General features: G+C 42.7%; 1 protein-coding gene and 1 pseudogene across 1 annotated transcript in view; both read left to right on the top strand.

Annotated features, from left to right (window-relative positions):
- The window catches only part of LOC117042595 (zinc finger protein 91-like), a 258539-nt gene that overhangs the window by 172425 nt on the left and 65831 nt on the right, over positions 1-20283 (top strand). The gene's annotated exons all lie outside the window — the stretch shown is intronic.
- On the top strand, positions 13262-14975 carry LOC117042226 (annotated as a pseudogene).

Genomic DNA, 20283 nt, shown 5'->3' on the forward strand with positions numbered 1-20283 from the left:
CCATGCCCTGCATACGTCCTCTCAGCTGCTTTAAACTGTGGAACTGGCAATGTTAGACTTGCCATATATACTAGACCAGCACTTGTAAGTCACTGATCTTTCCCCCTGGCAGCGCATGTACTTCGGAGCCCCCTGCCTATTGACAACTTTACTGTATTCTTTTCAGCAACTGATAGAACTGTTGTTTCGGTTCCAGGAAGCTTATGGACACAAGTAGAAGCTGACATGTGTTTACATCCATTTTTAGCTTAACTTTTTATTTGAATTACACTTTGGATTTTTAAAAGCATCTGTTCCTAACTTTGCCTTTTATTACAAAATAAAAAATAAATAATTCCTTCCAGTAGCACCTTAGAGACCAACTAAGTTTGTTCTTGGTATGAGCTTTATATCATAAATATGCATACCAACCAAATCTTTTATCATGACCTTCCAAATCTAACAAATCTACATATTTTAAAGTTATCCAATCCTGGATTCAGCAACTGCAAGATGCTTCATAATATAATCTTAAATCCGGTAGAGAGAAACCTCCTCTATCTTTGACATCTATTAGTAATTTATGTTTTATTCTTGGTTTCTTCCCTCTCCAGATAAATCTTGAGATATAATGATAAATTCATCCTTCTGCAAATTTCTAAAATCCTTTTTATTTCTGTCCAAATAAGGGTCTGGTGATTTCTGTTTCAGTGTTATCTGAAGAAGTGTGCATGCACACGAAAGCTCATACCAAGAACAAACTTAGTTGGTCTCTAAGGTGCTACTGGGAGGAATTTTATTGTTTTTTATTTTGTGCAGACCAACATGGCTACCCACCTGTAACTTTGCCTTTTATTGCAATTTCATTATTTTTGTTGGTTTATATAAAGCACTTGGAGGGTGTGTTTACAATAAAGTTGTATATAAATCTTAAAAATAAAAACAGAGGTTCAGACTAATTTCGAGGAGGTAGGATTCCTAGGAGTACAGGTTTTGGGGAATCACATATATGGAATTGGCACTGTCCTCATCTCCTGCTTGTTGGCTTCCCTTTGGGGCGTCTAGTTGGTCACTGTGAGAACTGGAAGCTGGAATTTGTGGGCCCTTGGTCTGATCCAGTTTCAGAACTCTTCTGATGTCAATAAAAGTTAGCCAAACTCACCTTTCTCCCTCCATGATCCACCTCAGTGTATTGAGTAAACATGTTTTCCCCCTACTCTGCACCTGCTCCCATAAAGTTCAGAGGAGAACTTTCTCCCTTAACAATTACCAGAACTACAGTTATCTATGCCTATTCTTTCCAGAGTCCAAGTGACTCCCTCACACCCCCTTCAATGTTACCTAACAATAATGTAAATATCACAGTCAGGCTCAGCGTGGTGTTATTTACTCCACTGTGCCTGGTAAGTTTGATGTATAAAATACCTCATGTGCCACAGAATATTTGGGGCCAAGATACTGGGCAGGTGAAGGGGTGAGATAAGTGTGTGTGAAGCTTACTCAGAATACAGGAAACTGAACCCTGTAGCTCAGTACTATCTACTGACTGAGAGCTCTCCAGATAGAGGGCATTCCCAGCCTTACACAAAGAGTTTAGAGGATTGAACCTAGCATCAAAGCTGTATATTCTCAAGTCCTGTCTTTTTCAACCCTTGTTTTGCAAGAGTTGGGGGTTTCTTCTTATTAGCTGGCTATGGAGTTGGGAGGAACAGTCACCAGGAAAGTGTAGCAAGCAGACCAGGGGCGGAGGGAGCCAATCTGCCGCCCGGGGCGGCAAACTTGAAATGCACCCCTCCCCGTGTGCGCGTTGTGACGTCACGACGCATGTGTCATGACATCACGTGTGCACAACCTCCTGGGTGGACTGCGCATGTGTGGACATGCACAGTCCACCCAAGATGGCGGGCACGATCACCAGCACCGCTTCTGACCGGCATCGGGCCGCGCTGCGCTGCATTTTAAGGCTGCAGCCTTAAAACGCGCTGTTGCGCGGTGCCAGTCGAAAGGGGTGCCGGCCGATCGCGCCTGCCATCTTGGGTGGACTGCGCATGTCCACCCAAGATGGCGGCCGCGATCACCGGCACCGCTTCTGACCGGAACTGCTGTTCGCCCGCTGTAGCCTTAAAACGCGGCGTGGCGCAATCGCCGGTCAAAAGGGGTGCTGGCCGATTGCGCCCACCATCTTGGGTGGATTGCGCAATATCCACCCAAGATGGCGGGCGCGATCGCCCGGCACCCCTTCCGTGCGGTGTGGCAACTGTGCGGCTGCATTTTTAGGTAACCGATGCTGCATACGTAAGGGCAGCATTAAGTGACATAAACAAACAGTTGTCATACACATAGTATACTCCTGTATAGTATACTCACTTTTGGAACTCCCTGCAACTAGATTGATGAGTTCGTACCTCTGGTTACCTTCCTTCCATGGGATTAGAGCTCTAAGTCTGCCTTGGTCTGAGGAAACAGTGTTGACCCTTGCAACCTTCGGGCATGGTTTTGTGTCCTTTGAGGACAAACCCTGTACCCCGTTGAAGACCTCAGGTTCTAAATCCTGGTCTGAATTACTAGCCACAGCTATATTTGCAACAGCTGTGTTAGCAAACTCCTAAATCTATATCATGATGCTGCTTGTTTTCTGTGGCTGGAGGACTGGATTATGCTAGAAAAGCACGAAATATTAGATTTGGAGGGCCACGAAAATAAATTTGGATGGCATTCCTATTTGGGGGAAGATAAAGTGAAGGTGCATAAAGGGTTTATTAAAAAAAATCCCTCTTGAAAGTCTGGGGAAAGCACAAAAACCTCCTCGAACCAAAAACACCCAGATGGTTGTCACCCATTGAAAACATTACAGTGAAGAAGGTAAATCCAGAAGGTAACTGGGGGAAGTATAAAGATTTATTAGAAGAAAAAGAAACTATTTAGTTATTTAGATTTGGCCAAATTAGAGGAGGTAGCAATCAGAAATTTTGTCAAAGTTGGGGAAAATTTGGCGAATATATGAAAAAAAAAGTGCCCCACTTTAAAGACCTGGATCCATAATCCATGTATCTTACTGATGCATAAGAAAGGAGTTACAGGTAGGTAGCCGTGTTGGTCTGCCATAGTCAAAACAAAATAAAATAAAAAATTATTTCCAGTAGCACCTTAAGACCAACTAAGTTTGTTCTTGGTATGAGCTTTTGTGTGCATGCACACGAAAGCTCATACCAAGAACAAACTTAGTTGGTCTTAAGGTGCTACTGGAAAGGATTTTTTATTTTATTTTATAAGAAAGGAGGATATATAATAAAATGATCCGCCAAACATATAGGTTTAGCGGTAATGGAAAGCAGTAACGAAATGTTTTAACTAAATAACCTGAGAGGACGACAAGTGGAAGTCTAAGATTTTGATAGGATTGAGTGTTGAATGTATGTATGTTGGTTTGTTTAGTTTGATTTATTTGCTTTTGTTAGAGTGTTTGTTAGAAGTATTTGGTTGTTTATGATTTGTTTTGTCGTGTTTGTCATTAGTTAAGTTTGGAATTTTTATTTGCTTGTTTTTTATTTGTATGTTTTGATATAATTTTCAATAAAGACTTTATAAACAAACAAACAAAAAAATAAAAAGACACATTCTACTCATGTAAAAACACGCTCATTCCCGGACCATCTACGGGCAGGATTTAGAAGGCAATTGGACCGTATCTGGCCCCCGGGCCTTAGTTTGCCTATCCCCATTAGATGGTATGTGAGGCGTTCTTATAGAGCAGGCATGTCCAACAGGTAGAATCATAGAACCATAGAATCCTAGAGTTGGAAGAGACCCCAAGGGCCATCCAGTCCAACCCCCTGCCAAGCAGGAAACACCACCAAAGCATTCCTGACAGATGGCTGTCAAGCCTCCGCTTAAAGACCTCCAAAGAAGGAGACTCCACCACACTCCTTGGCAGCAAATCCCACTGTCGAACAGCTCTCACTGTCAGGAAGTTCTTCCTAATGTTTAGGTGGAATCTTCTTTCTTGTAGTTTGAAAGAAGATAGATCATGATCTACCAGTAGATCACTGGACGTCTGTGGCAGATCACTGGTAGATCACTGGCTCCCCCTAAAGAAGCTCAACAACTTTGGTTCCCCTAAAAACAGCTAAATATCTTTGACCTGAACCCCAAAAAAGTGGGGTTCCCTCCTCCATAAAAAAGATCACCAACTTTGACCTGAACCCCAGGTCAGTTTTTAATCCTGTGAGTAGATCACAGTCTCCTGGGAGTTGGCCACCCATGTTATAGAGCAGTGGTTCAGGTATTATTAATCCAATCCTCTATTGTTATTTTAGAGGTTTCCTTCCATCATTGGGCAATAACTGTAGTCTAGCTGCTGTGAACAGAAGGGAAATTAATTCTTTAGATTGAAGCATAGACCCCAAATTTGGGGTCAAATGTGGTTATTATAAGGCAAATGCTGAATTGGGACAGATAGATTGCTTAGAAATTTTGGAGGTCAGACAAAAAACTTTCCCCCAGATGGCGTGGACCACATCAGTTTCCGCTTTTTACAAAAGGTACACATTGAAATGACACTGAACCAGCCTTTAGGGTTGTCTTCAGTCACTGCTCTAAACCCTTTCCCAGAGCCAGACTGATACCCAGAGAGAACTTGCTGCAAGGCAGACCCCAAAAATAAAATAACAGAACACCACTAGCAATCACATACAACTCCCAAGTTAAAACAGTACAAGGCATAATCAGATATCTACAACCTCTCCTAGACAATGACAGTTCTCTTTCTCAAGCTCTGGGAGGAAGACCCTTCATCGCCTACAAACAGCCACCCAATCTCAAACAACTCCTCACCCACAATAATACTACAACAGGACTCAACACAGACACCGGTACCAGAGCCTGCAATAAACCCAGATGCCAACTTTGCTGCCACATAAACCCAGACAACACCATTACTGGCCCCAACAACATCAAACATACCATCTCGGGACTATTTAATTGCTCATCTTCTAACATTGTGTATGCTATCAAATTTAGATTACCAGATGTCCCCGTCTCCCGGGGGACAGTCCCCGGATTTACAAACCAGTCCCCATACAAAATCCCGTGAAGTTGAAAAGTGTCCCCGGGGTTCATTGAAAAAAATCTGGTAACCTCATAACAAGTGCCAACAGCTCTCTAAATAAATGGGAATGTAGAGCTTGCCAGCAGGGAAGGGAATTTCTGTTTGCAGGGAGATGGGGGAGGCGGATCTCCTCCCTCCCCCCCTCCCTCCCTCTGGGTCAATGAGCTCCGCTTCCTAGAGAGGCAGGAAATTTGTTTTCCTTTTTTTGGGGGGGGAGACTATTTGGAGGGGAGGGGTCTCCATCCACATTCCCAGAAGAGAAGCGGACTTGGAGAAGAGGAGAAAGAGGTGCCGCATATTGGGGGGTTATTTGGGGTTGGGGGTGGGAGAAGGATTTGCTTTCCCTCCCCCTGAATCTACAAACAGGGCGGCTGGGAAAGGAGGCGGGAGGATTGGGGGGGGGGAGGAAAGGAAAGCAGTGAGGGGCTCCGCCCTTTCCCTGTGGGAATCATTGGGGGGGGGGCTGGATCATGCAGGCCATCCTGTTGCAAAATGGGATCCTCCTCCCCCAGGAGGGTTTGCATTGCAAGATCCTTTTTGAAGCTCAGAGATCAAGGAAGCCTCCCATGGTGGGGGGAGGGGAGGGGGGCGAAGACACTTGAGACGAACCAGAAAAGGGTGCCCCCCCCCAGTGCACCCTAACTACAAAGGGATTTGCAGCCCCACCCTGTGCATGTTGACTCAGAAGTCAGTCCTCCTCCGTTCAAAGGGGTGGCAGCCCCATTCCACCTAGGGATGCTCCTCTCTGCTTAACAGCTTCCATCTCCCTTCTCACTCCTGCCCCCCCCCAGGCTCTGCCTCCTGCATCAGGGCAGGGCTGAGCTCCTCCAGGACTCTGATCTACCCCCCCCTCCGAAATCTGCTGCTGAAGCCCCTGCCTCAGTGGGGCGGAGATCAGGAGGGCAAGCAGGGGAGGGGAAGTGGAAGCAGCTGGAGAACAGAGTCACGTCTGGATTGGGAGAGAGGGAGGAGATTTCGAGTTTGGGGGGGGTGAGGGATGGGCAATGTCAAGGGAAATCGGCCTCCGGAGCTTCCTGAGTAAGAAAGAGGCTGATGTGAGAAGGAAGGGGGAGCCCCCCCCCCCCAGCTCCTCTTTCAGAAATCCTAGTCTGGCAGGCTGACGTTGCTTTGGCAGAGCACATTGCAGGATCCTGGTTCGAGTCAGGAGGGGGGTCTCCCTCTCATAGCTGGGAGCCAAAAAAAGGGGTACAACTGCTCTGCCACTGAGCTGCGCCCCTCCCGCCCCAGAGTGGCTGGGGTACAAATAATAAATAAATAATTATTAGCAAGCTCAAGTTCAAACACCAGCCCCTATTTTTAAAAGGCACCCGTAATGACGACAGTGGACTACCCTTTAAGGTTGTCGTAAATCACTCTTCCAAGCCCCACAACTCCGCTCTACTTTGCAGGGCTGTTGTAACGGGGACACCCTACTCCACGGCCCGGCCCCCCCCACCATTGGGAAATGGGTGTGGAAATAACCGGACCCCCGCCTCCCAGCAAGGGATTAAAAGAGATAAAAGGGGGGTGTAAGCTGTGACACCTTCGTGCCCCGGTGGACTTTTTTGGAGGTGGGGGGGCAGGGGCGTCTCTTTCCCTGCCGTCTCCGGGGATCGAACCTGGGACCTTCTCAGGAAAGAAACAGAATAACGGAGCTGGTTTGAAAGGAGGAGGATTTATGTATTCTGGGAGGGAGGCGTCACTCATTCTTCCCGGAGGGGGGAGCCAAGATTGGAGGGGGAGGGGCCTCCATCCACATTCCCAGAAGAGGAGCATAGAATCATAGAGTTGGAAGAGACCACAAGGGCCATCCAGTCCAACCCCCTGCCAAGCAGGAAACACCATCCAAGCATTCCTGACAGATGGCTGTCAAGCCTCTGCTTAAAGACCTCCAAAGAAGGAGACTCCACCACAGTCCTTGGTAGCAAATTCCACTGTCCAACAGCTCTTACTGTCAGGAAGTTCTTCCTAATGTTTAGGTGGAATCTTCTTTCTTGTAGTTTGAATTCATTGCTCCGTGTCCGCTTCTCTGGAGCAGCAGAAAACAACCTTTCACCCTCCTCTATATGACATCCTTTTCTATATTTGAACATGGCTATCATATCACCCCTTAACCTTCTCTTCTCTAGGCTAAACATACCCAGCTCCCTAAGCCGTTCCTCATAAGGCATCGTTTCCAGGCCTTGGACCATTTTGGTTGCCCTCCTCTGGGCACGTTCCTGCTTGTCAGTATCCTTCTTGAACTGTGGTGCCCAGAACTGGACACAGTATTCCAGGTGAGGTCTGACCAGAGCAGAATACAGTGGTACTATTACTTCCCTTGCTATTGATGCAGCCCAGAATTGCATTGGCTTTTTTAGCTGCTGCATCATACTGTTTTAGCTGCTGCATCACACTGCATCACCTTTTTTCCCTCCTCCTCCTCAGCAGGTCTGCAGAGGAGGAGGAGGGAAAAAATGTGCAAAAGAAATATATATATTCTGGGGGGGAGAGACAAGGTTGCGCTTTTCTTCCCCCTGAATCTGCAAACAGGGCAGCTGGGAAGGGAGGGCGGGATTTGGGGCAGGGGCGGGGTTATTCATAAACACATTTTGCTTGTTTATTTTCCCCCTCATAAGGTACCAGTCCCATCGAAATCCAAGCCCATCACTCTCCAAGTCCAATAAATCATTGTTTTTTAATTCCATCCAATCCTTAATGCAGGACAACGCTGCTGCATCGTGGTACAGTTCTAGGTCCGGTAACCCAAACCCACCTCTTTCCCTGTGATCAATTAATATTTTATATTTGATTTGAGGCTTCTTGCCATTGCATATAAATTTGGAGATGTCTTTTTTCCAATCTTTGAAATAGCTTGTCCCTCCTAACAATGGTAAATTCTGAAATAAATGATTCATTTTTGCTAATACCGACATTTTGACTATTGAAATTCTGCCTAGTAAGGATATTTTTAATTTAGACCATGACTCCAGTTTGTTTCTTATTTGCTTCCATTTTTCCACGTAGTTTTCTTGTGCCAAATCTAAGCCCATAATCGTCATTTGGATGCCTAAATATTTTATTTTCTTTGAAATTTTTAGCCCAGAAAGCTGTTGTAGCTCCCTTTTTTCTCTATCTGCCAAATTTTTCACAAGCATATTTGTTTTATCATAATTAATTTTCATGCCCGCGAGTTTACCATATTCATTTATTTTATTTAGTGCATTCGGGATACTATTCAAAGGGTCTTCCGTTGTAATGAGTATATCATCGGCAAAGGCCTTGATCTTATGTTTCTTTTTCCCTATCACCACACCCCTTATTTTTTCATCTTCTCTTATGTTTTTTAGCAGAGTTTCTAAGACAATTATAAAGAGGAGTGGTGACAGGGGGCAGCCTTGCCATGTCCCTCTGGTTATGTTTATGCTTTCTGTCAATTCACTGTTAATTATTAATCTTGCTGTTTGACTCTCGTATATGGTCTTAATTGCTCTTTTGAATTTATCTCCTAGGTTTATCTCTTTTAATACTCTCATCAGAAACTGCCACGAGACCCTGTCAAATGCTTTTTCCGCGTCTAATGACAATATTGCTGCTTGTTTTCCTCTTATTATTTTCTAGGCATTCCAATATATTTATTATATTTTCTTTAGCTTGCCTTCCTTTCACAAAGCCTACTTGGTCCTTATGTATTAAATCATCCAATGTGTTACTTAATCTATTGGCTAATATTTTGGCAAAAAAATAATAATCGCAATTTAACAACGATATTGGCCTGTAGTTTTTGGGTGATTCTGGGTCTGCGTTCTGTTTCGGTATTAGTGTTATCAACGCTTCTTTCCATGATGCTGGTATTGTGCCATTCATAAGACTATTATTCATTAACTCTTTTAGTGGTGGCAGTATAATGTCCTCCAAACACTTATAATATTCAATTGGTAGCCCATCTGGGCCTGGTGCTTTCCCTTTTTTCATTTCTTTGATTGTCTCTTTCATTTCCAATAGGGTAATTTCTTTATTCAACATACTGGCTTTTTCTGATGACAAAGCAGGTAATTTGTACTTTGACAGAAACTCGTCAATATCACTATCCTGTATCACTTCCTTTTGATATAATAATTTGTAGTATTCTTTGAACACTTTCATAATTTCATTTGTTTTATTTATAATCTTCCCATCTAAATTAATCTTATTTATTAATCTTTCATTTTTTCTTTTGTTTATTTGTCAACTCAATAATTTACTGGGCTTATTGGCCCATTCAAAATTCTTATATTTCCAAAATTGGATTTGTTGCTCCATTTCCTGGTCTATCATATTTTGATATTGTGTTCTTAGAATTTTTATTTGAAGCTCTATTCCTTTTTTACCCGTTTAATATAGGGTTTTTTCCTTATTTTTTATTTCTTCTAATAGGTGCTCTTTATTCTTTTCTCTGTTTCTTTTGTTTACAGCATTTTGTTGGATAAAGTACCCCCTCACCACTGCTTTCCCCTCATCCCACACAGTTTTTAGGTCTACTTCTCCGTTGTTATTTAATTCAAAAAAATCTTTCATTACTTCCTGGGCTCCTCTTTGGATTTTATTATTGTTCAATAAAAACACATTTAAGCTCCATTTTTTGTTTCTCTCTTGTTTTTCTCCATCAAGTGTTATCATTACTGGGTTGTGGTCTGAAATGTTTGGGGTCCAATCTCTATTTTTTGTATATTTAGCAACAAATCTTTTGGTATCCAGATTCCATCAATTCTGCTTGCTGTTTGGTGCCTAGTTGAAAAGGAAGTAAATTATTTTTGACAGGGTATTTATGCCTCCATGCATCTACCAAATCAAAATTTTCCATCATTTCCGAAAATATTTTTGGTAGTTTGTTTCCCTTTTTTTCCTTTGCATCTATTGTTTTATCCAATTCCGGATTAATAACCCCGTTCAAATCTCCCATAATTATTATCCTTTCGCCCACATAGTTCATTAATTGTTTTTCCAGCTTTTTAAAGAATGCAACCTTGCTCCCATTAGGTACATATACACCAACCCAGATCTATCTTTTCCCTTCTGCTACGGTTTTAACTATTACTATTCTACCTTCTTTATCATCCCAGACCAGTTCGGGTTCCCATTTACTCTTTACATACATTACAACCCCTCTTTTCTTTTTTTGATGGGATGAGATGAATTCTAATCCTAGTTTGTCATTTTTTAATACGCTTTCATGTTTTTTATTTATATGAGTTTCTTGGAGACAAATAATGTCCCAACTTTGTTTCCTAAGAGTATGAGTTATTCTATTTCTCCTCTTCTTATTATTTAAACCGTTCACATTCCAGCAGATAGCCTTCAGTTTCATGTTTATTAATTACAATATAAATACGTTAAATTTGTTAGGAATATAAAAAAAAACAAGAATAAGCTGTTCAAAGAAATGTAGTTCACGTGGTTCTCTTCAGTCTCTCTGCTCTCCCTCCTCTTCCTCCTCTTCTTCCTCGTATTCTTCGCCTGACTCAGCATTCCCTTCTTCTTCCTGGTTATGTCGTTGATCTTTGATTGTTTTTATTTTGCTTCCGCCCAGTTCCTGTGCATAAGTCCTGTGGAATCTTTCATCTTCCATCACTGTCTTGAACTTTCTTCTCTTTCCCTTAAAAGAAAATGACAGTCCTTCTTTTGGCTTTTAAGGCTTTTGTTATGAATTGGTAATTTCTTCTTTTCTGAATCAGTCTGGGAGGAATTTCTTTTAGAATTATTATTTCTTCTCCATCTATTTTTAGCTTCTTCTTTCCTTTTGTTTGTAAAATTTTATTCCTCATCCATATCATAGTGAATGTCACGAGACAATCTCCTGGCCAGTTATTCATTTTTGCTTTTTTTGAGTTAACTCTGAAGGCCTTTTCTATGCACATTTCCACATCTTGCTCTTCTAATTCCAACCATTTCACCAACTCAGTCACCATCCTTGCCTCTATCTCTTCATTTGGTTTTTCTGGAATATTCCTAAATCTCAATGTTTTTTCGCGCAATTGCATTTGCATCATAGCTAGTGCATCTTGTGTTGCCTCCTGTATCATTTTCTGTTTCTCCATTTCCTTCTTGATTTTTTCTGAGTCCCTTTTCTCTTGCTTTTTGTCTTTGGAGAGTTTTTTCATGGCATTTTCTGTTGTTTGGTTCTTAATTCATATGTCCTGTATGTCCTTTTCAGATTGTATAGTCTTTTCCTCCACTTTTTTCAAGTGTTCTTTGATTTCTTGGTTTTCTTTTTCATTTGCTTCCAATTTTCCTTCCATTTTTTCTATCTTCCCCTCTAGTCTTTTAAATCTATCATTCATCTCATTCATTTCTTTCTTAATTTCTGTGATGTTTTGCTTTATCTCTCCAATGTCGCCTTTCAAGCTCAGGATTAATTCTCAAAGGTCCAATTCCTGGGTTTGATCTGCCATTGAACTTCTTCTTTGTGTTGTAATCCCAGTGTTCATCTTTTTCAGCTGTTTATCCATTTTTTTCCAGCAGGGTTGCAATACGCTCTTCCACCCCACAATGGCGCTTGGCTCCAATTTTAATTTGTAACTTATATGTCTCTTATGTGCAATTTTTAGTGAGGCCACTAGATGTCATTAGTTCCACAGTTAAATTTCACAGTTAAACTCCTTTCTTCTTTTTTGTTATCTGTTCCTTTTCCAGGTGTCACTTCCCATTTCTTTGTCCCTCTACTTGCTTAGTCACTCTATCTATACACTCTCCGCCATTTTCTCGCTTTCCTGCCGGTTCTTTCCCCTCTTTTCTTTCTTATATGCCCTCTTTTATCTCCTTCCAGGTACTTTCCTCCTCTTTAGCGTTTCCAAGCAATAATCCTCTGGCAACCACGTTTCCGACCCAATTCTTATAAGCCTGCTTGTAATTTGCAAATGCTGTAGGGGGGCTCCCTTATTCTTTCGTCTATATAGCTTATTCTTCCAAGATGTATTATAGGTCCCTCTCTCAGGTGCTTTTTATTTGTTTTCTCCCTTATTTTGCTTTACTTCTCCCCCTTCCCGCTGCACCCTCTTCTCACTCTCCGTTCGACCTTTCTGTTTCCTTTTTGATCAGCAGGTGGCAGTTCTTAGCATTATACTCTGTCTTCTTTCTAAGTTCTGACCACCACTCAAGGTTAAGATAAAATCATTACAAAACAGAATTTTACCGTCGTGATCGCTCCGGGGGTAGGCTCCAAACTGGTAAGTACGATCGTCTCTTTGTCTTAGTGCTCAGGACTCCTCCTCAGCCAGGTTCCTTTTGAGCCAGGTTCCTTTTCAGCGCCGCCAACAGTTCGGGTAGGAATTGCCTTCCCTACCTTGTTTGGGGGTGCGTCTAGCCTCACGCAGCCCCCCCTTTCTCCAGCTGTTGACCCGACAGCTCAGCAGCTCCCAGTTTACACCTGAACACGATTCACGGCAAAACCAGTAGCCAGAAATAAGCAGCTATCCTAATTTTAAGAGACATCTGAAGGCAGCCCTGTTTAGGGACGTTTTTAATATTTAACGCTGTATTGTTTTAACATTTGTTTGGGAGCCGCCGAGAGTGGCTGGGGAAATTTCGCCAGATGGATGGGGTACAAATAATAAATTATTTTTTTATTATAAATCCATGGTGCTCACACTCAGCAGGGGGTCGAGGATTATTGTGCAGAGGATGAAGAACTTCATGATGAGCTTAGGACCCTGATCAATAGTGAGCAGGTTCAGGGACATACAGCAGCTCCCTTTCCTGTGAGAAACCACTTTTAATAAAAAAAGTAACCCCCACTGTTCAACCATATTCTGCGATAATGCTGCTTCATTAACAATCATTAAGGGTTATGAAAGGCTGATGATGCATTACCATTATTTAACATAATTTCATTTGCCTTTCCAAAAATTTAGAACATGTGGAGGACAAGAGAGAATGTATGAGATGTTAAAATAAGAGCAGATGCTGATTGATGTGTGTAATATTCCTCTGTTCTCTTCCTAGAAAACAAATAGGATTTTCTCCCCCTTCCCCTGATCGAAAGAAGACAATGGAGAAGACAGTCAGAATTCTGGTGGGCCATGTTCAATAGGAATAACGAAGAAACCATTTAAATACATGGAGTGTGAAAAGAGAGAGGATAAACAATTTGAAAGAATGGAATGTGGAAAGAGCTTCACTGAGAAATTAAAATTTACAATTCATCAACAGACTCACACAGGTGATAAAAGATTTCAATGCATGGAGTGTGGAAAGAGCTACAGTCAGAGTGGACACCTTACAATTCATCAACGGACTCACACGGGGGAGAAACCATTTAAATGCATGGAGTGTGGAAAGAGCTTCAGTGAGAGTGGACACCTTAGAATTCATCAACGGACTCACACGGGGGAGAAACCATTTAAATGCATGCAGTGTGGAAAGAGCTTCACTACTAGTGGAAACCATAAAATTCATCAACGGACTCACACAGGGGAGAAACCATTTAAATGCACGGAATGTGGAAAGAGTTTTGTTGACAGTGGAGCACTTAGAATTCATCAACGGACTCACACAGGGGAGAAACCATTTAAATGCATGGAGTGTGGAAAGAGCTTCACTGAGAAATTAAAACTTACAATTCATCAACGGACTCACACAGGGGAGAAACCATTTCAATGCATGGAGTGTGGAAAGAGCTTCAGTGAGAGTGGACACCTTAGAAAACATCAACGGACTCACACAGGGGAGAAACCATTTAAATGTATTGAGTGTGGAAAGAGCTTCAGTCAGAGTGGACACCTTAGAATTCATCAACGGACTCACACAGGGGAGAAACCATTTAAATGCATGGAATGTGGAAAGCGCTTCTGTCAGAGTGGAGTCCTTAGAATTCATCAACGGACTCACACAGGGGAGAAACCATTTAAATGCATGGAATGTGGAAAGCTCTTCCGTCAGAGTGGAGACCTTAGAATTCATCAACGGACTCACACAGGGGAGAAACCATTTGAATGCATAGAATGTGGAAAGAGCTTCAGTGAGAGTGGACACCTTAGAATTCATCAACGGACTCACACAGGTGATAAACCATTTAAATGCATAGAGTGTGGAAAGCGCTTCCGTCAGAGTGGAGGACTTACAATTCATCTACTGACTCACACAGGAGAGAAACCATTTAAATGTATTGAGTGTGGAAAGAGCTTCAGTTGGAGTGCATACCTTACAATTCATCAACGGACTCACACAGGGGAGAAACCATTTCAATGCATGGAGTGTGGAAAGAGCTTCATTACTAGTGGACATCTTAGAATTCATCAACGGACTCACACAGGGGAGAAACCATTTAAATGCATGGAGTGTGGAAAGAGTTTCACTGGGAGTGGACACCTTAGAAAACATCAACAGACTCACACAGGGGAGAAACCATTTAAATGTATTGAGTGTGGAAAGAGCTACAGTCAGAGTGGACACCTTAGAATTCATCAACGGAGTCACACGGGGGAGAAACCATTTAAATGCATGGAGTGTGGAAAGAGCTTCCGTCAGAGTGGAGGACTTACAATTCATCAACGGACTCACACGGGGGAGAAACCATTTAAATGCATGGAATGTGGAAAGAGCTTAACTGAGAGAGGAAAACTTGCAATTCATCAACGGACTCACACGGGGGAGAAACCATTTAAATGCATGGAATGTGGAAAGCTCTTCCGTCAGAGTGGAAAACTTAGAATTCATCAACGGACTCACACAGGGGAGAAACCATTTCAATGCATGGAGTGTGGAAAGAGCTTCAGTCAGAGTGGAAAACTTAGAATTCATCAACAGACTCACAGGGGAGAAACCATTTAAATGCATTGAGTGTGGAAAGAGCTTCACTGAGAAATTAAAACTTACAATTCATCAACGGACTCACACGGGGGAGAAACCATTTCAATCCATGGAGTGTGGAAAGAGCTTCACTGAGAGAGGAAAACTTGCAATTTATCAACGGACTCACACGGGGGAGAAACCATTTAAATGCATGGAGTGTGGAAAGCGCTTCCGTCAGAGTGGAAAACTTAGAATTCATCAACGGACTCACACAGGGGAGAAACCATTAAAATGCATGGAGTGTGGAAAGTGCTTCAGTCGGAGTGGACGTCTTACAAAACATCAACAAACTCATACAGGGGAGAAACCATATAAGTGCTAGGGAAGTGGATAGAGCAGAGGTCGGCAACCTCTGGCCCATGGGCCGGATGTGGCCCACGAAAGCCATTTTACCAGCCCACAAGCTGCCCGCCTGCCGGGCAGTGCCGGAAATTGCATCTGCGCATGTCCAGACGCAGAAAATCGCTTTTGCACAGGCGCAATTTTCAGTGTCTGGGCATACGCAGAAGTGATTTCTGGCACCACGGCATGTTCAGAAGCGATTTCCGGCATTGCGCTGTGCATTTCCAGCCCACAGACGCTCTCTGTGGGTTCGATCCGGCCCATGGCAGGATAACCTTGCCGACGCCTGGGATAGAGGTTCAGTTGTAGTGGAAGTCTGAAAAACCATCAAAGGACTCTGAGGGGTAAGAGCTGTAAGAGTGGATACTCTACTGGCCATCAATTAACTCAAAGAAGAGAAATGGTTTAGAAGGAGGGTGGAAGTTGCTTTGGTTGTTGTGAAACGCTTTTTAGAGTGTAGAACCTTTTTCTCTCCAAGTTGACACTTTCTTTCACATCAGTAACAGGAAATCAATCTTAAATGCATGCATCGTATGTGAGCTTTTGTTGTTTGTATGTAATGTTGTCTAGACATGTATTAAAAGTAATGAAGGTAACATTTCACAATAGTAAGCATAATATAATATTTAATGTACTGTTAGATAGGGAGGGGGAGTGTGTGAGTCTGGAGTGTTGCTTCTGAATGAGGATGGACTGAGAGTGAGCTGGTTTTGGTGCATGGTGGAAATGTTTGTATCTGGGGGTGGAGAGTTGCACAAAGTGGAGCTGAGACTGGGGGTGTCGCTTTGGAAGCAGAGTTAGATTAATATTGTAGCAACAGCAGCATAACTCCCACTGTTGTAATTGCCATAATGGAACCATGAAGACACAGAAAGACTGAAAGCACCTACTTATATGCCCAAGGCAATCTTGAAGCCCTCATCTATTCCTTTGATTTATAAATATATTGTGCATAGATATATTTGGTGGCAGGAGAAATAAAAGGGGCATTTAGTGGCATAACCAGGAAAGGCTCTGTTCCCAGCTGCACGTCTTGCATGAGGAGGGAAGGGGGCACAGGGAAGAAGGGGCCGTTCCAGAGCATCTCAAAGCAATGTGCGGGGGGGGGGCACAGTGACGGAAGTGTGTGTAGAATGCTGTCCCCAAAAGGACACAGGGGAGAAACAATATGGATGAGTATAATGTGGAAGGAGGTTCAGGCAGGTCCCCAACCGAGAGTGCTAAGGGTCAACTTCCTCCAAATCCACCAGCAGGAGCCACCTCTGGGCCCTGAGGGTGGGAAGCCTCCCTCCACCTTTGCAACTGGACATGCTCCTAGGAAGCCCTCCTGCCAGCAGATCACAATGGGTATTATTGAAGGGCTTCTGGTTTGCTTCTGATCTGAATGGCGGTGTGATCTGTGTTATCTTAACAAAGGCAACCGTTTTGTGGCTGTTGTCCAAGCTGTTGCTGCATGTGCCCCAATCCATAAAACAGTGTTGGGGAGGCTGTGTCTAAGTCCACACCTTTCTTTTTTGGTGGGGAGGACATAGTTGTCCCCAGGTGACTGCTCAGTGTCCCTGTAGGGCTGCTTTGGGAGGGAGGGAAGCACTCTTCTCTGATTCCTCTCAGGCAGCAAATGTCTTCGACTCCCCCCTCCCTCAAGGCTGCCTCCATCTCTGTGCTGCAAAAAGGAAGAGTCCCCCCCATCAGCCCTTCCAAAACGGGCTTTTCCTCTTTGCTTTTCCCCTTTGCAAAAAAGCTGCAAAACTTTTAGCTGATTCTCAAAAAAACCCAGGGCTTTTCTCTTTGCAAAAAAAGTTGCTAAACTTTTAGCTGATCCTCAAAAAAAAACGGCTTTTAGAGGAGGAAAACCAGAAGAAAAAAAATTCTGGGTTTCTTCTAAAAATGTGGTGTGCCCTATGGTCCGGTGCGCCCTATGGAGTGAAAAATGCGGTATTAGAAAAAATACAGGAATTTGGACAGGTATCACATTTTAAATTGAATCAAAATAAGACTAAACTCTTAGTGAATAATGTTTCAGAAGAAGACAAAAAGGAGATGCAGCATAAGACGTGTGTGTGTGTGTTAAATATTTGGGAATATGGTTGACAGCTAAGAATATTAATGTATTTCAAGATAACTGAAAAATTATGTAAACAAAATTCTTTCCAGTAGCACCTTAGAGACCAAATAAGTTTGTTATTGGTATGAGCTTTCGTGTGCATGCACACTTCTTCAGATAACACTGAAACAGAAATCATCAGACCCTTAAAAAGGTAAAGGGACCCCTGACCATTAGGTCCAGTCGTGTCCGACTCTAGGGTTGTGGCGCTCATCTCACGTTACTGGCTGAGGGAACCGCCGTACAGCTTCTGGGTCATGTGGCCAGCATGACTAAGCCGCTTCTGGCGAACCAGAGCAGCACATGGAAATGCCGTTTACCTTCCCCACCGGAGCAGTACCTATTTATCTACTTGCACTTTGACAGGCTTTCGAACTGCTAGGTGAGCAGGAGCAGAGATCGAAGCAACGGGCGCTCACCCCTGTTGCGGGGATTTGAACCAACAACCTTCTGATCAGCAAGCCCTAGGCTCTGTGGTTTAACCCACAGCACCCACCCGTGTCACCACCAGACCCTTATTTGGGACAGAATAAAAAGGATATTAGAAATTTGCAGAAGGATGAATTTATCATTATATCTCAAGATTTATCTGGAGAGGGAAGAAACCAAGAATAAAACATAAATTACTAATAAATGTCAAAGATAGAGGAGGTTTCTCTCTACCAGATTTAAGATTATATTATGAAGCATCTTGCATTTGCTGAATCCAGGATTGGATAACTTTAAAATATGTAGATTTGTTAGATTTGGAAGGTCATGATAAAAGTTTGGGAGAAATACAAAGACTTCGTAGAACAGAAAACACCATGGTGGCTCAACATCATTGAAAAAAATGAACATAAGGACAAGCTGGCCGACATATAGAGCTGTTAACAGAAATGGGTAATCAATTTAAAGGTTTTGAAGATGTTGGAGAAAACGAAACAGGCTGTTACAATATTTTCAATTAAATGAAACTTTTAAAAATGATAAAAAGAAAGGATTTAGTTATGATGTATCAAAGTTTCAGAGAGAAATAGTAGAAGATAGGACAAAATTACTGTCAAAAACGTACAATCTGCTTTTGGAGTAGGACAGCAAAGAGGAATAGGACAAATGTGTTATGATAAAATGGGCAAAACATCTGGAACAAAATAGACAGGAAAGGCTTTGAAAGATAGATACGAAATTTACTGCATGTACTTTGCTGAAAGAGAATTATATGAAAATGATGTACCAGTGGTACCTAACCCCAGTCAAATTAGCAAAAATATATAGAACAAGATCTAGTAAGTGTTGAAAATGTAAAGAAACAGAGGGTACGTTTTATCATATGTAGTGGAAATGTAAGGTTGTCAAAATAAATTGGGAAATGATTAAGAATGAATTGGGAAAAATGTTTAAAGTAACCTTTGTTTAAAAACCAATAGCCTTTTTATTAGGTACTAGCTGACCCGGCCACACGTTGCTGTGGTTTTTTTTAATTTGATATTTTTGTAGTTGCTTGTATTTGTTGTTGTTTTTTTAATTGTATTATAGGACTTGATGGTAGACTACATTTTTGTAGTGCCATCGTTTGTGTAGATATGTAGGTTTTGTGGATTTCCAACTCTGGAGCATGCAACATACAATTGTCCATGAGAGAAGCATCAGTCTTTTTTAATTGTGGTGGGTGTAAGCTGTGGCTCTGGAGGAGGGCGGGGGACGGACGGACGCAAGCCTCTTTTTTTTTAACTGATAGTATAATTGAGGATAATTAGGTACTGAGGAAGGTGTTTGTGTTTTTTGTTTACTTCTTTTAAGCTGCCTGAAAGCCTCCGCCTCAGAGGCTGCAAATGGAGGTGAGCCGTTTGTTTTGGCGGCTGCAAGTTGTGACTCTGCCGGGCGATCCGCCTTTCTATTGGGTGGTGTTGGAGCCTTCAGTGCTTTTGCTGGTGGCGTGTAATAGGGTGCCGTTTTTTGGGGGGGGCGTTCATTCTTTATTTTAGGTATGTCAGGTGCTGTTTTTTGGAAATTTTATTTGCCATATTATTCTGCTTCAACTTCACAAACCATTGAAAGGGGGGCGGAAAAGAGGGTAATTGAAAACGGGGGGGGGAGAGAAGGGGCAGACGGAAGTTGAACAGGGTCAGCTAGTATATATATAAATGTTCCCATTGCGTGCACGGCGGTTACCACCTTGCTCTGTAACCGCTGGACCAAATAGCATCAAATTAGGACACAGCGTTCCATGACCATCAGTTCAATTTCACATCTGTTCAATTTCGGTCTGCCCCTTCTCTCACCCCCCCCCGTTTTCAATTACCCTCTTTCGCCCCCTCCCGTTTTCAATTACCCTCAGTTCGGCCCCCATTTTCAATTACCCTCTTTTTCCGTTCCCCCCTTTCAATTACCCTCTTTTCGCCCCCCCCTTTTTAATTACCCTCTTTTCCGTTCCCCCTCCCCCTTTTCAGTTACCCTCTTGTGGCAACCCCCCCATTTTCAATTACCCTATTTTCAGCCCCCTCCTTTCAATTACCAGTTTGCGATATTGCAAATGGCCCGACAGAGCTCTGCCAGGGGGAAGCTGTATTAGCTGCAGTGGCAGTTGTGACATGTAATAGTGGTGCCAATTTTTAGCTTTGTATCTGCAGTACCAGTATAGCTGTCACTAGAGGGCGCTGTTTTGCTGGTGATGTCTAATGTGTGCGACAATTTTTTTGCGTTTTTTCTTTATTTTAGGTATATCAGGTGTGGTTTTTTTGAAATTTAATTTTGCCAGATTCTTCTCTGGTGGTCATGGAACGCTGTGTCCTAATTTGATGCTGTTTGGCCCAGCGGTTACGGAGCAAGATGCTGTTTGGCCCAGCGGTTACGGAGCAAGGTGGTAACCGTTGCGCACGCAATGGGGACATTTTTAGATAGATGATAGATAGATAGATAGATAGATAGATAGATAGATAGTAGGACCGAAGGTTCCAAAAGA

The sequence above is a fragment of the Lacerta agilis genome, chromosome 2, assembly GCF_009819535.1.
Source record: "Lacerta agilis isolate rLacAgi1 chromosome 2, rLacAgi1.pri, whole genome shotgun sequence".
Taxonomy (NCBI): Eukaryota; Metazoa; Chordata; class Lepidosauria; order Squamata; family Lacertidae; genus Lacerta; species Lacerta agilis.